Here is a 13,724-nt window from a genome sequence, read left to right on the forward strand (position 1 = left end):
TCCCTATTACGAGTGTCAGTCTCACCTCCTTATTTTCTGATCACCTGTGAAGTTGTTCTCAGCCCCACTAGACAACTTTGTGAACGGATCGCTTCAGATATAGATGTTTTTTTAAGCACAATGCTGAACACTTCTTTTTGAACAACCTTCACCGAGTGTGGTATTATGATGACTCTTCAGAGCATTCAGTAAGTCATTTATTTCTTTTAATCTAAATACCAATTTGCATTTTGTAACATCTGTTTGTTCTCCACCTTGCATCGCTTCTGTTGGCAGCATTATTTTGCAAGTTAATGATTATCAGCACCTGCACTTCATAAACCAGATTGATTCTGCTTTCAACTTTAACAGTTCACGCACTGTACAATTTTGTCTTCTGTGGCAGCACGGTACCTTTATGTATTGCTTGACCAGCAGATTTTCGACCATCAACGTGTAAATTCTGTGCAACGCTTTTGTTGTCTTCATTTGCCTTACAGTGGCTGGAGTTGCACTTTGACTCCACATGCATGATGCGGTGATTCCATTTGTCTACAGTGACACACATGGCACAAACGAGCAGTTTGCTCGGACCACAGCAAACTCTCTGGGAGAACACAGTCGTTCTTCAGGTTACTTATCCCCTATCTTGTTGGTATTTGTGGCATAGTCCCAGCCCAGGTGCCTTCCAATGACCACGCCACACGCCTTAGACTTCAACTAAGGGTAGAAAATGTCCCATATTTGGGGTGAAAATGGACGTGGAATTTCACAAATGGAAACAAAATTGTGAGATTGAATGTATTATTGGAGCCACTGCGAAACAAAGGCCGACTATGGCTGTTTTTGGACTGATGCTATATATATGCACTTTGTACAGAAAACCAAGACAATGAAGAGGCTGATGTAGGGGACATTCAAGTGTAACAAACACTGATAAAGTCAATAGGAGTGTATATGCATGAGCTATTGGCTTTGCCAATGTCTTTTAGCCATGTTATAATAAGGCAACTCAAACAACAGGGATGTGGGAGGGGTAAAATCAACACGGACAATGGGGGAGGGAAGGAAGAAACAAGACCAGGAGAGAAGAAATGAAAAATAGTATCTCAATCACAGAGCAAACTGCAAACGACATTAATCAAAATGAAGCAATCAGTACTTGGTCAATGCTCAACCGGGAAGAAAATCAAGTGAAACTGGCCAATTTGTAGTCCGCAAATAAGGGTGACAATGCCGCCAACAAATGGTAAGCAGTGGGCAGACTCCAAGCCACTTGCAGTAAACAAAATCATTGCAAGCAACAGCGCATGCGAGTTGTCTTTGGCAAGACCAAAAAAAGGATAAAGGATCTATGGCGCACCTTTGATGCTAAGTACATACACAAATTATGTTGGATTGTAGACCCATGCCATTGGAAAAGTGTTATGCTGGAAAGCAATAATAATGAAGATGTGTGTATTTTGGACTAGGGGAGTGGGGAAGCCAAAAGGGGATATCCTATCACTGAACTTGGTTGTAATAGGGTGTTTTATGGTGTGCTTGCTATAAAACAGAAGCATGCAGGCTGCTGCACAGGACCAGTATAGATGACAACAAATTCATGCATTTGTATATGAACAGTGGATATGTGCTGGCAACGTCAACAAGCATTGGCATAGCCAATAGGTCTCGCCTTTGGGATCTGCTGCATAACTAAATACTTATAAGGTCCCAAAGGCGAGACCTATTGGCTATGCCAATGCTTGTTCTTTATGTTTTCTATTGAGGTAAATAGCTGGAAAGCCCAGCCGTTCTCCAGTACATCAGAAGGAAGAATTATTACTCGCTTGCAACTTGGCGGCACAGAGCGCGCAGAACACCCTGGTGTGCACTCGCAGGTTCCTAGGAGAGACCTAAAGACAGTCATTCAAAGCCCTGTCGGTGGTTTGCCCACAGCCATTCCTTGCAGTCACTCACTACAGTTATGAACTGCTGGCTTAGCCGATTACTTCAACACACTGAAGCCTCTGTAGTTGCCGTAGATACAATCACTGATTAGGCACATTCGTACCTTGTAGGCAGTAACCGACCCCAGACACAGTCAACTGACAAATATAAAATGATTCACTGCAGACACGCTTGATCGATCACTACAGACGCCCACTCATCACAGTCACTCACTGCAGACACCTACTCACCTCACATAACACCGCCCCCAGCGGACTTTCGTCCAGACAGAGAGCGTTTTTTAACCATTTTAAAAACTTTCTTCTGTTAACTATTGTTACCTTATCTTGTTGCACCAGGCACTCACCGTACCTACTTGCTGTTGCGCAGTGGATCTAGCGCTGCTACAGCCCCTGAACTACAAACTTCTCTCCAACCGCCATCTTGGCAAAGACGGAGGCCACGCCCCTTTGTGAGGCCACGCCGCCCTTTAAATTGCGCTGAGTACAAGCGCCACGCACTGAGACAGACGAAAGCTCTTGAGGCGGACACGGAGAGCGTTTTTTAACCATTTTAAAAACTTTCTTCTGTTAACTATTGTCACCTTATCTTGTTGCACCAGGCACTCACCGTACCTACTTGCTGTCGCGCAGTGGATCTAGCGCTGCTACAGCCCCTGAACTACAAACTTCTCTCCAACCGCCATCTCGTCGAGGACGGAGGCCACGCCCCCGACGCCGCCTCTCCACCCCCATAAATAATGTGCTTTTTTCGGACGCGCAGCGGGCGCACTGATTGCGCGCCAAAGGAAAGCCCGTCTGCACCCGTCCGCGCCAGACCGGGCATCAGGGCCTGCCACGCTGGCCATTCCATTTCATACTCTTCTCAGTCTCTCAGAGAGTTACAGCATCTTGCCCCCCTGTTATCTCCCAACACCAACCGCCGTATTCATATAGCCGGCCTCTTGCACCCCGCTCTACACTCCCCATGTGCATGCACATCCCCAATCAATCCGTCCAGGGACACAACGCCCATCAGGGTGTCATATTTGAACTCCCTCTTGCTAGTAAAGCACTATGCAGATATTTTCATCCTGTTGACTGACAGCAGCCCGACATACTCCTGCTCACGAAAACATGGTTAACATCAGAGTCTCTCCCAGACATTCTGGCGGCCCTCCCCCCTGACTAATACATTCTTCATGCCGATCGTCCCGGCGACCGGCCCGGGGGTGGGGTGGCAGCCATCATATCCAAACGTCTGAAATCACTCTCCTCTTTCTCCCTTCCACTTCCTGAGGTGGATAACTTACTCATCAGTGTGGAGTCTGATACCGGTGTCCTTACCTTCCTCCTCCTGTACCGGCCTCCACACTCTATGCCATCTTTCCCAACCATCCTGAGCTAACAACTTTTCAATCTTCTCACGCAGCACCCCAGTTTCACCCTTTTCGGTGACCTAAACTATTTGTTTAATGACACTAACGCCGGTTCCCATGCTACAGAGCTCTTCGAGACTCTCAACAGCTTGAACCTCAATCAACAGGTTACCCAACCAACACACATCAAGGGCCACATTCTGGACCAGATTTGGACCTGCAATCTGGCTCTGACCCCGCCAGCCATATCCCCTTGTGTCTGGTCAGACCACTACTTGGTAGACACTACCATCACTGTCGTCGGCCGACCTCTTGCTCCTTTGATGGCTGGCGGCTCCTCTCGAAAATGGAATACACATGACTCTCAGGGCTTCCTCACCACTCTGGCGGACACCCGCCCAGTCTTCAATCCCTCTGACAACGTCGAAGGAATAGAACACGACATCGGTTCCTGGCTGAAGTCGGCCAGCGACCTCTTTGCCCCCCTGATCAGATTCCCCCGCACTAGGCATCACAACTCCCATAGGTGGTTTTCTGATGACCTTAAACAGCAAAAACTAAAAACGCGCCAGCTGGAGCGTACCTGGAGACGTGATTATTCCAACACAGCCAGGCAATCTTACATGTCTGCGCGCAGAGTATACAAATCTGCTATGACCCTAGCTAAAAGGGAACACTTTTCCAACAGGATTTCATCTGCGCCCAACAAATCTAAGGAGGTGTTCAAAGTGATGAACGAGCTCACCACTGACGATAGAACCCTCCCCGCCCAGACCCCTACTCAAGAGGCATGTGACACCCTCAACCTCTTTTTTGTGGAAAAGATCACAAAAATCAAAAACTCTATACCTCCCCTACCCCAGTTACACCCACCTGCCACCTTAACCCACAATACCTCTACCTTGTCCACTTTCCCCACCCTGAACCCCTTCTCATTAGCGGAACTCGCCACTCGTGTGAAATCCGGCTCCCCTAATGATTGCTGTCCGCCATCTGCCCTGCGGAGTATCTGCATTAATCTACCTGACTGTATTCTTCCCCTGCTGAATGGCTCACTCAGCAGTGGCATCGTTCCTAGCTCTCTCAAGGAGGCGATTCTTGTACCCCTCCTTAAGAAACCTGGCGCCGACCCCCTGGAACCGTCGAACTATCGCCCCATTTCCCTCCTTCCTTACTTTTCGAAATTAATGGAGGCCCACGTCACCCGATGGCTGTCAAATTTTATTGAATCCTCCTGTCACCTTGAATCCAACCAAGCCGGCTTCAGACCTGCCCACTCCACTGAGGCTGTCATCTTGGCAGTCCTGGACACACTTAGGAGGAATGCGGACGCGGGGTCTCCCCAAGCCCTCGTGCTCCTGGATCTGTCGGCCGCGTTCGACACGATGGACCATAACATTCTTCTCCACCGTGTCGGACAGGCAGGCATCCAGGGTCCCGCTCTCAAGTGGATTGAGTCCTTCCTAGCAGGCAGAACTCAGGCTGTTTGTCTAGGCCCCTACACTGCAGCAAAAAACCCCACGACTTGTGGAGTCCCCCAGGGCTCCTCCCTCTCACCGCTTTTATTCAACTTATACCACCAGCCCTTGATCCGCTCTCTCCAGAAATGGGACATCATCGTCTATAACTACGCTGATGATTTACAGCTCATCCTCCCGCTCAACTCACCCCTTGCCATCAAAACTTTTCACGCAGTTATGATCCACATCCAGAATTGGATGAACCAAAACCAACTAAAGTTAAACCCCGGGAAAACCGAGCTCCTCCTTCCTGGACTCAGTCATGCCCATTGGGGCCAGCAGTTCTGGCCCGCGGAGCTCGGCCCCCCCCCCCCGTTCCGGTCAAATCAGTAAAGAGTCTGGGAGTGATTATCGATGCTGAACTGCCCCTTAAAGCACAAGTGGGCGCGGTAATTTCATCTTGCATGTACCAGCTCCGGAAGATCCGCAAAGTCCGCCACCTACTTCCGCCCGCTGCACTTACCCAAGTTGTCATCGCACTTGTGCTTTCCCGGCTGGACTTCTCCAACTCCCTCTACTACGGTCTCCCACAATCCCTGTCAAACCGCCTTCAGGTAGTGCAGAACCAAGCGGCCCAACTCATTCACGAAACCCCCAGATGGCAATCGGCCAAACCCGTACTTCATCGATTACACTGGCTCCCAATAGGCCAAAGGGCAGCTTTTAAAGTGGCCTGCCTTACATTCAAGGCCCTTTACTGTCCCGGCCCTGCGTTTCTTAAATCTTGAATTACTCCTCATCAACCAACGCGCAATCTTCGATCAGCCCACCGTCACCTACTAGTTACCCCCAGTGCCAAAACCAAGAAATTCGGTGGCCGCCGCTTCTCCCATCTGGCTCCAGGGCTCTGGAATCTCCTCCCCCTTTCCATCAAATCCACCCCTTCTCTCCTAAGCTTCAGGAAATTGCTTAAAACCCACCTCTTTCCTCCCCTTGGTTAAAACCTTGCCACTCACGCTTTCCCCGTCACTCACCTTGTCTCAAAGCGCCAGGAAGCCTTCGGTGTCAGTGCGCTCTATAAATTGCACTTAACATTCTATTTGTAGCTGTTGATTACATGCAGCCTTATCAAGGGTGAAGGAATCACTGGCATTCCTTCACCTCAGATCCAGCCTCTGACGACTGACTATCGCAGGGGACATAGTAGCCAGTCATTACCTATAACCACAGACACCGTCCCTGTTACTCTCTGCAGGCAGAAACATTCACTGAGGATACTGGACTTCATTGCAGACTCAGGGGCAGATTTACAAGCCCCTTGCGCCTCTTTTACGCCGCCGTTGCGTCACTTTTGTGACGCAGCGGTGGCGCAAAAGATGCGCAATGGTGCGGGGTATTTACAATGTGATGCATCTGGGAGATGCGTCACGTTGTAAAGCCCTACATCAGAAGGAGGCGTTCCTGCGCAAAGGGGGGGGGGGGGGTTTCGGGACAGGAAGGTATCCTAAAAGTGGCTGAGTGAAATCTACAAAATTTCACTCAGTCACTTTGGGGCCCATGCTGCGTCAAAACCCTGCGCCTGCTTGAAGCAGGCGTAAGGATTGACGCAGCATTTGAAGGGTAGGGCACCCTAGAGCCTTGCTGAAGCTGCGTCGCGCTTGCGACGCAACTCCAGCAATGCGCCACTTTTACGGCACAGATGCGTGACGCATATGTGCCGTTTTTTGCCTCATGGTGCGCCACATTGTAAATGCGGCACATCCATTGTGGCGGAGGCATGGCGCACAATAAGGGGTGAGGTGTGGCGCCGCGGCCAGGGCGACTGACGCTGGAATCTGGGGATCACGGTTCGATCCCCAACGCCGGCGGCAGGTTAGCCCAGCACCATGTGACTCTGGGCAATAGCTTGCTTAATCTTCCCGACGGCCCCCAGCGCCTAGAGACCCTAACGGGTGATTGTGCGCTTTACAAATGTGGATTATTATTATTATCATTATTAATAAGTGGCACATCCCTGCTGATATGCAGGGATGCGCCACTTATTGTAAATATGCCCCTGTGTCACTTTCTGCAGAAACACGCTCTGAAGCAGACCGTCTCTGCAGACATCTCACTACAAGGAGCAGAACACCTCAGAACAGTCACATTACAGATAGCCATACACATTCCAGGCTAAAGCTTTATTGGCTGATAATAAAAAACATATAGATGAACACATCATTGACAAAATGTACTCGGTAAACAAAACAACACATGTCATATACTATTTTTAAATTACGATTTGACTGGGGTGAGTGCTTGCATTGTTCAACACTCCGTCCATCTTCCCCTTTGGTTTTGCCTTATAAAGTACCCACTGCCATACATTTTAATGATATTGCAGGTCACCAAGGAGTTCCATGACAAATAGAGGAGCAAGGACGCAGGGCGAGTTCCTTTATAAGGTCAGGTAACTCCAACATCTTATTCCATATAATAAATGATCATACCATCACAATTACCACAAACTACTTAAATCAACTGTATCTTGAAGGGTGTGGTATGGTTGCTGTCATGAGGAGTTAAAGCAAAAGCTCTATTGCAAAATTAAACACAGCGCAAAGTATGTAGTAATTTGCTAAATTTCATTTCAATCTAAATCATATTTAAAAAATGCAGTAGCTCAGAATATGTAGACACATGCAGAGCGAGTGATTTTATCTTTCCTGTAATTAACTGACTCATACAAAAAATAAACATGTCCCTAAATATGTTCTTTCTGCTGATCACACTTCATTTAAGAAAAGCTGATCAGCAGAAGGAAAAGCCAGCTCTTTTTCGAATGTTTACACCAGAGCTGCAATTGTGCCCTGCGGCCTGTCTTTCACCTTGGCTGCTAGCTCTGGTTAAAGGCATTGAGACATTAAAACTCAACCATTTAACTTATTACAGTTTAGCAGTTATTTGATTTCCTAATTGAAGGTGACTTAAGTGGTCACAACTCTCCTGCAACGAGGTAATTAGAGACATGCTTTTATACAGGGATTGCTGTCTCCTGTTTGCTATAAATTATTTTCATCATATCTTTATTGCGATCACTTAAGATCATAAGACATTATCACGTATCATTTTTTTTTCATAAGTATTTTTATTGATTTTTGTGCACAGTGTAAAACAAACCATAAACAATCAAGGTATGCAATAAAGGCAATCAATTGCGCTGGATACATTACATCGCCATCAGACCCTTCTCGTACATCAGGAATTACATGCAGTGTCTGCCCATCGAGACCCCTTCCTGCCTCACTCTTTGTGTCAGAGAAGTCTCGATCCCTCAGGCCCTCTCGTTGTTTAGTGGGAACTGCCTCTTCGCTGTGTCTCAGCTTCACGGTGCCGGTCTATCTACCTGGGATCTTTGATCAACCTCCCCATCCATGCCATAATATGTTCTCCATTTTCCCCATACTTTCTTGAATTTTTTAGGGCAACCCCTAGCTTTATAGGTTACCCTCTACGCTGCCATGTATAGGTCCATCCCCGTCTTCCACTCCTCTTTTTGTAGTCCCTGTGCAGATCCCCACTTCCTAGCGATGTCTCGTTTAGCTACAACCAGGGCCAGGGCTGCGAATATGAAGTGAGGACGGCTGAGATCTACATCTCCTGGTATGCCCAGGAGGATACATTTTGGGTCTTGTGGCAGGGTCTCGTTCAGTATCTTTCCCAATTCCAGCGTCACTTTTTCCCAATACACCTTAATAGGGGGCAGTCCCATATAGTATGATAAAAGTCCCCTTGGTCGTGACCACATCGCAGGCAACACGGGTCGCTCGCTCTACCCATCCTGTGCAATCGGGCCCTATCGTAGTAGATCCTATGTAAGATTTTATATTGTATAAGTCTCAATCTGGATTTGAGTGCCACTTCCCGGGGATGCATAAGGGCCGATTCCCAGTCTGTAGTATCAAAGGGCCCCAAATTACTTTCCCATGTCTCCCTCAGTTTTGTCAGATGGTCTGGGGCATTATTAATCAAAGTTCTATAGGTTTAGGACACTACTTTTTCTTGTAGGTGCTCCTGTAGCAGTCGCCCCTCTAGTGATGCGTAGTCTTGTAGTGGGGAGGGGAAGGGGCCCTCCTCCTTCACGAATGCGAGTCCGGCAGTTCAGCTTGCGAGTGTTCCATGTTGGTGTCCTGTTCCATTGCGACAATCTCCGCCACCAGAGGATGAGTTGAGGTCGTGCTGTGGTCGTCATCCTCTACAATCCTTTCATCCTCCGATATGCTCCTCTGCAACTCTAAGTCCATATTGCTTTCAGGGTCTGTGGGAAGCGGCAGCGTATGAGCGCGCAATCGGGGCTGCGGATCTAGAAGTTGGTCGTCGGCCGGTATCGGGCGGTTAGTGAGCTGTGACTGGCCGAGGGTGGGTGGATTCCTCCAGTGACCTGGGGAGTCCCGCGGTCGCAGCATCCTGCCCTGTTCCGATCCCTGCTGTCTCGGTGGGGTCCTCCGTCGTCTTCGTTCCTCCGTCCGCTTGAGGATCTGACGTTCCTCAAGCCATTCCCATGCTGCCTCTGGGGACTGAAAGAAGTATGTTTTTCTTCTAAAGATTACATTGAGCTTGGCTGGGAAAAGTAGCATGTATTGTATACCTTTTTCACGCAGCTTTGGTTTGACAGATACGAAGGATCTCCTATTGGCTTGCACTTCTCTACTATAATCCGGGAAGATCATAATGCGTGAAGTGTCAATTTGTATGTCCCCCAGTTTCCTAGCTTCTTGGAGGATCATGTCCCTGTCGAGGATATTTAGAGAGCGAGCTATGATCGTGCGGGGTGCCGCGCCCGGGGGGGGGGGTTTTGCCTGCACTGCCCTGTGTGCTTGCTCGATCACGAAACAGGTGGAGAACTTTTCCGCAGGGAAGGTGTCCCGGAGCGATTTGTGCAGGAAAGCCGCCGTGTTTGACCCCTCAGTTCCTTCTCTAAATCCCATGAAGCGGATGTTGTTTCGTCTTGCCCTATTTTCGGCATCATCCACCCTTCATTGAAGGTCTTTAGTGGTGGTCTGGAGTGTCATGAGGTCGCCCCTTAGGTCCCGCAGCCCATCCTCAGCCTCGCTTATTCTCGTCTCTGTTTCGGTCACCCTAGCGTCCATGTTCCTCATGTACTGGCGCAGGAGCGAGACCTCCGTGCTGACTTCCCCTAGTTTCCCCTCCAAGGCCTGTCGCGAGTCCCTGATAGCGTGCAGGAGGGTCTCCATGTCTCCGCTTCGCAGCTGGGTGTCTAGGGTCGGTGGTTGGTGTGGCGTAGTGAATTTGTCCATTTTGGCCTGTCTGGGTGTTTTGGTTGTTTTGTCTCTTGTCATTTTCAATTGGCCCAGGTGCTGGAGGCAGTCTCGGGCACCAGCGGTAAGGATGGGCCACCACTGAGGTTCCGGGCCCCGGTGTCAGGTCGAGTGGTCCCTCGGATTCAACCTCCGACGATCCGACCTCACCTCTGTGGTAGGGTGTACTTCACGCCAGAGAGGGCGGCGTTGTAAAGGCCCTACCAGGGGGCAGGCCACGGGTGTCCGGTGGATTCCTCCTCTTCACGGTCCGTCTCCTCGGTTGGGCTGGATGGGGTGCGAGGGGGGAGCAGAAGCCTCCGAGGCCTAAGGGAGCGCGGGCACCCCGAGAGGCGGGGGGCAGGTGTGACCAAGCGCGGCCCCGTCACGGCCCTCAGTCAGTGCCAGGCCTCACCCCCAGGCCGCAGCCCTGCCCGCTCTCTCCCCGGAGGGGGGGCGTCCGACTCTTGAACGTAGGCCGCAATTCGGGCCTTTCCCACTATCCTCGGGGACCAAGCGGTGTGTCCCGGCGGTCGCTGGGTATTCCGCCTCACCTCTCCCCATGGCGCAGGCTTCCCAGGGTGTACAGGCCCGCTCAGGGCATCAGCGTCTTCGCAGGGTCCCCAGCCGCTACCCCGGGCACTCTCACTCACCGCCGGTATCTGGACCCTCAGGATCGCCAGCCAGACGCAGTTCAGGGCCCTCTCCTGTCAGCCGGTCCAGCTGGCCTCCGCAGGGCTCCGGTCCCACTAGTCTGCCCTAGTCCGCCGTCGCGCCGGATTCTCTCGGGCCGCTCTCCCCCGGTGCAGTCGGGTCAGCCCACCGAGACAACCGGAGGGTCTTTGTTCTTCCTACCAGATCCAGCCCTTCACAGCGTTCCGCCGTCACAGGTGGTGCTGTAGTCCCACCACCGCTGTTCCCCTATTTGTCCCTCAGGGACCAAGCGAGGCACATCACTCCGGAACTCGGGCGGAGATGGCGGCCGCCATTTTGGGACTTCTGTGATCTTCCGTCTTGGAGCCGCTTCGGTCTTAAAAGACAGATCGCGGCTCTTTCCTCAGGGGTCTTTCACTGCCAGGGGGGTTCCGGACCCTAAATGTGCCGTGTGGTGATCAATGTATTGCCCTTATGGCCCAGGATTACAGAAGGATCGATAGTACTCGCCGGAGCCGATGTCGGGCACGTCTTACCCGGTCATACTCTTGGCCACACCCCCCATTATCACGTATCATTAACCCAACCATTATGGGTAACAGCATAATAAAACATAAAATATATAAAAATTAGACCTTCTTCTATTAAAAAAGTATTACATTTCATAGATATTAAGCCCTCATGGTTTCACTCGCTGTACCCCAGGTAATATATTGTGTTTATTTCACCTGGCATGTATAAGGTTTACACTCACATCTCAAGCACAAGCTCTTGCAGAAAGAGAGGAGGGCCTCTGCGCGCTGCTACTTTAAAACAACACAATGGTGCTGTCTCCCGAGCAGATGTTTGCCAGAGTAGCTGTTCAGAGTGGCGGCCGGATTCCCGACTCCATGAGAGCAGGCGGCGGCAAGGAAGGTGTTGTAAATAACAGGAAACACCTCATAAGCAAATGTAAAAAAAAATACAGGTAAGGAATGCAGGCCCGGCATGGATGGCCCTTCAAGCCGAGATGACGTCAGTAGGGCGATGCCACCTTACATTTGTGTATCTTAAGGATGTACTGCAGTCATCAGCTTGCTCTGCGAACCCTCCCAGGCGAGCGCAGGGAGGGTTTTTAACCCCTCACATAAGACATCCTTATTTGATGTACCTTATTGATTGCTACTCATCCTTCTTGCTTATCCTCTGCTGTCACCATGTGGAATGTTGGTATCCATGATGACACATTAGAATGTTGGGTTCCTAGCTGTGTGAGTTCAGTTGGGAGCTTGGGACTGAGCTGTAAGGAGACAGCTCCTGGTGGGGTTTGTATCATTCTTAACATCTTATACCTTTGACTTCCATCCTGTACCATCTTATCAATAAATACTTATTCTTCAAGAACCTACGTTGGACTTCATCTTCATTTTACTTCTCTACAGATTGGCGACGATTTGGGCACTTCAGCTTTTTCCTACTTTTAAATTTCAAGCATCAACCAAGGGACTTTCTTCAACAAGGTAACAATTTAAGTTTTAATTCCTTCAATTGACTTACTAGCATACTGGCACGTTAAAAAAAAAAAAACACACCAGTGACCATTCTACACTTCTGGTCGTCCTCTTCCTGATCTGCTAGGGTGACTAGATTCTCAAAACAAAACGGGGACAGGTCTTAGACATAGAAGAAGGACTACGGTTTGCAGTAACCATTGACATAAAAGTAGGTATATTTGACAGCTGTCATAGACTTAGAAAAAGGACTACAATGACAGCTCCCTCCACAGAACGAGGTGAAGCACCCCTCTCCTTTACACAGCAGCATTAGTACTTCTTATTACATTTACCTTTTGAGGACTATAGCATATATTTGCCAAAAATCAATAAAACATCACATGCTAGCAAACGCCAGTGCAAAGGGAGCATGCGAGCGCATACTCAACCGGAACAATGAAAATCAGGGACATTTCTGTGTTTAACCGGGACACTGTTTGAAAACGGGGACATTTGAGTCACCTGGAGAAAAGTGTCGGGACACGAGGACACTTCTCGAAAAACTGGGACCATCCTGGGAAAATGGGGAACGTCTCGTCACCTTATGACCTGCCAGTCCCTGCTATGCTTTCTGTCACCTTGAGAATTTGTTTTGTCCAACTTCCAGTAACCTCAGCGGCGTTCATGTTCAGTTCTGCCTTTAATATGGTTGACTGCCTTTGTCATTCTGCCTGTTCTTCTACCTTGGGATACCCTGTTATAAGGAGCACAATTGCCTTTTCTAAACGAGTGTTTTTGTATTGCTGCCTCTTATACTTTCATCTGGTATTCATTCCTGCTGTTTTCCAGTTTCTATCTTCAGTGACATGAGTCTTTGCTGGCTGGACGTTGTGCCTCACGGACCCTTGCTTCTGGACACCTTGTTCTGGGCTGTTGTCATGTCCTCTGCCCTAATGCTCGCCGGACCCGCATCGCAGGTCCCGCTTCGCGGGTGAAGTCGCCGGGGAACTTGTGCAGCAGCTGTGTAGCCTGAGGAGTGTTGGGGCATCTGTGCAGGGCTGCGAGCGTTCCGCAGGGACTCCATTTCCCAGGAGTCCCTGCCTGGCCAATCTACATCACCTGGCCCGCTCTCCCTGCTAGCCCCGCCCCCTGCGCATCATACTTATCCTATAATAGTGGTGTCTACTTCCGCTGCGCGGGAGCACGTGGGAGAAGCCCGGGACAAGGGCGGGACCGTCTGCGGCCGTTAGAGGCCGGAAGAGACTGGACTGGGCCAAGGCTTTTAGCTCTTGGCTGCTCTCCCGAGAATGTGGTCGTTATTCTTTTGCTGTCCAAGTGTTTTTTTGCCTGTCTTAGTTTTAAACGCCAGTTAGGGGTATCCTGAGCTGATTAGCTGTTATCCCAGTGAAATCCCCACGAGAGCCTAGTGTTCGCGGATCTTGCTGTTTCCTCCCCCTGTTTGGTGAGGAGCATGGAGTGCCGCGAAACTAGAAGTATGGCAGCGGCGGGTGGCAAAAAACTGACTGACACCTTAGACGATTTTATTGTGCGTACT

General features: G+C 49.8%; 1 protein-coding gene and 1 long non-coding RNA gene across 2 annotated transcripts in view; one reads left to right on the forward strand and one right to left on the reverse strand.

The window, feature by feature from the left end:
* Positions 1-13,724, forward strand: part of LOC144756279 (uncharacterized) — a 385,761-nt gene that overhangs the window by 291,077 nt on the left and 80,960 nt on the right. The window contains exon 3 of the long non-coding RNA XR_013595109.1: positions 12,119-12,196. This is a non-coding gene — a long non-coding RNA (uncharacterized LOC144756279). The remainder of the gene's footprint in view (positions 1-12,118; positions 12,197-13,724) is intronic.
* LOC144756278 (uncharacterized) overlaps positions 1-13,724 on the reverse strand; it is a 411,513-nt gene that overhangs the window by 274,341 nt on the left and 123,448 nt on the right. The window lies entirely within an intron of this gene.

The sequence above is a fragment of the Lissotriton helveticus genome, chromosome 5_1 (assembly GCF_964261635.1).
Source record: "Lissotriton helveticus chromosome 5_1, aLisHel1.1, whole genome shotgun sequence".
NCBI lineage: Eukaryota > Metazoa > Chordata > Amphibia > Caudata > Salamandridae > Lissotriton > Lissotriton helveticus.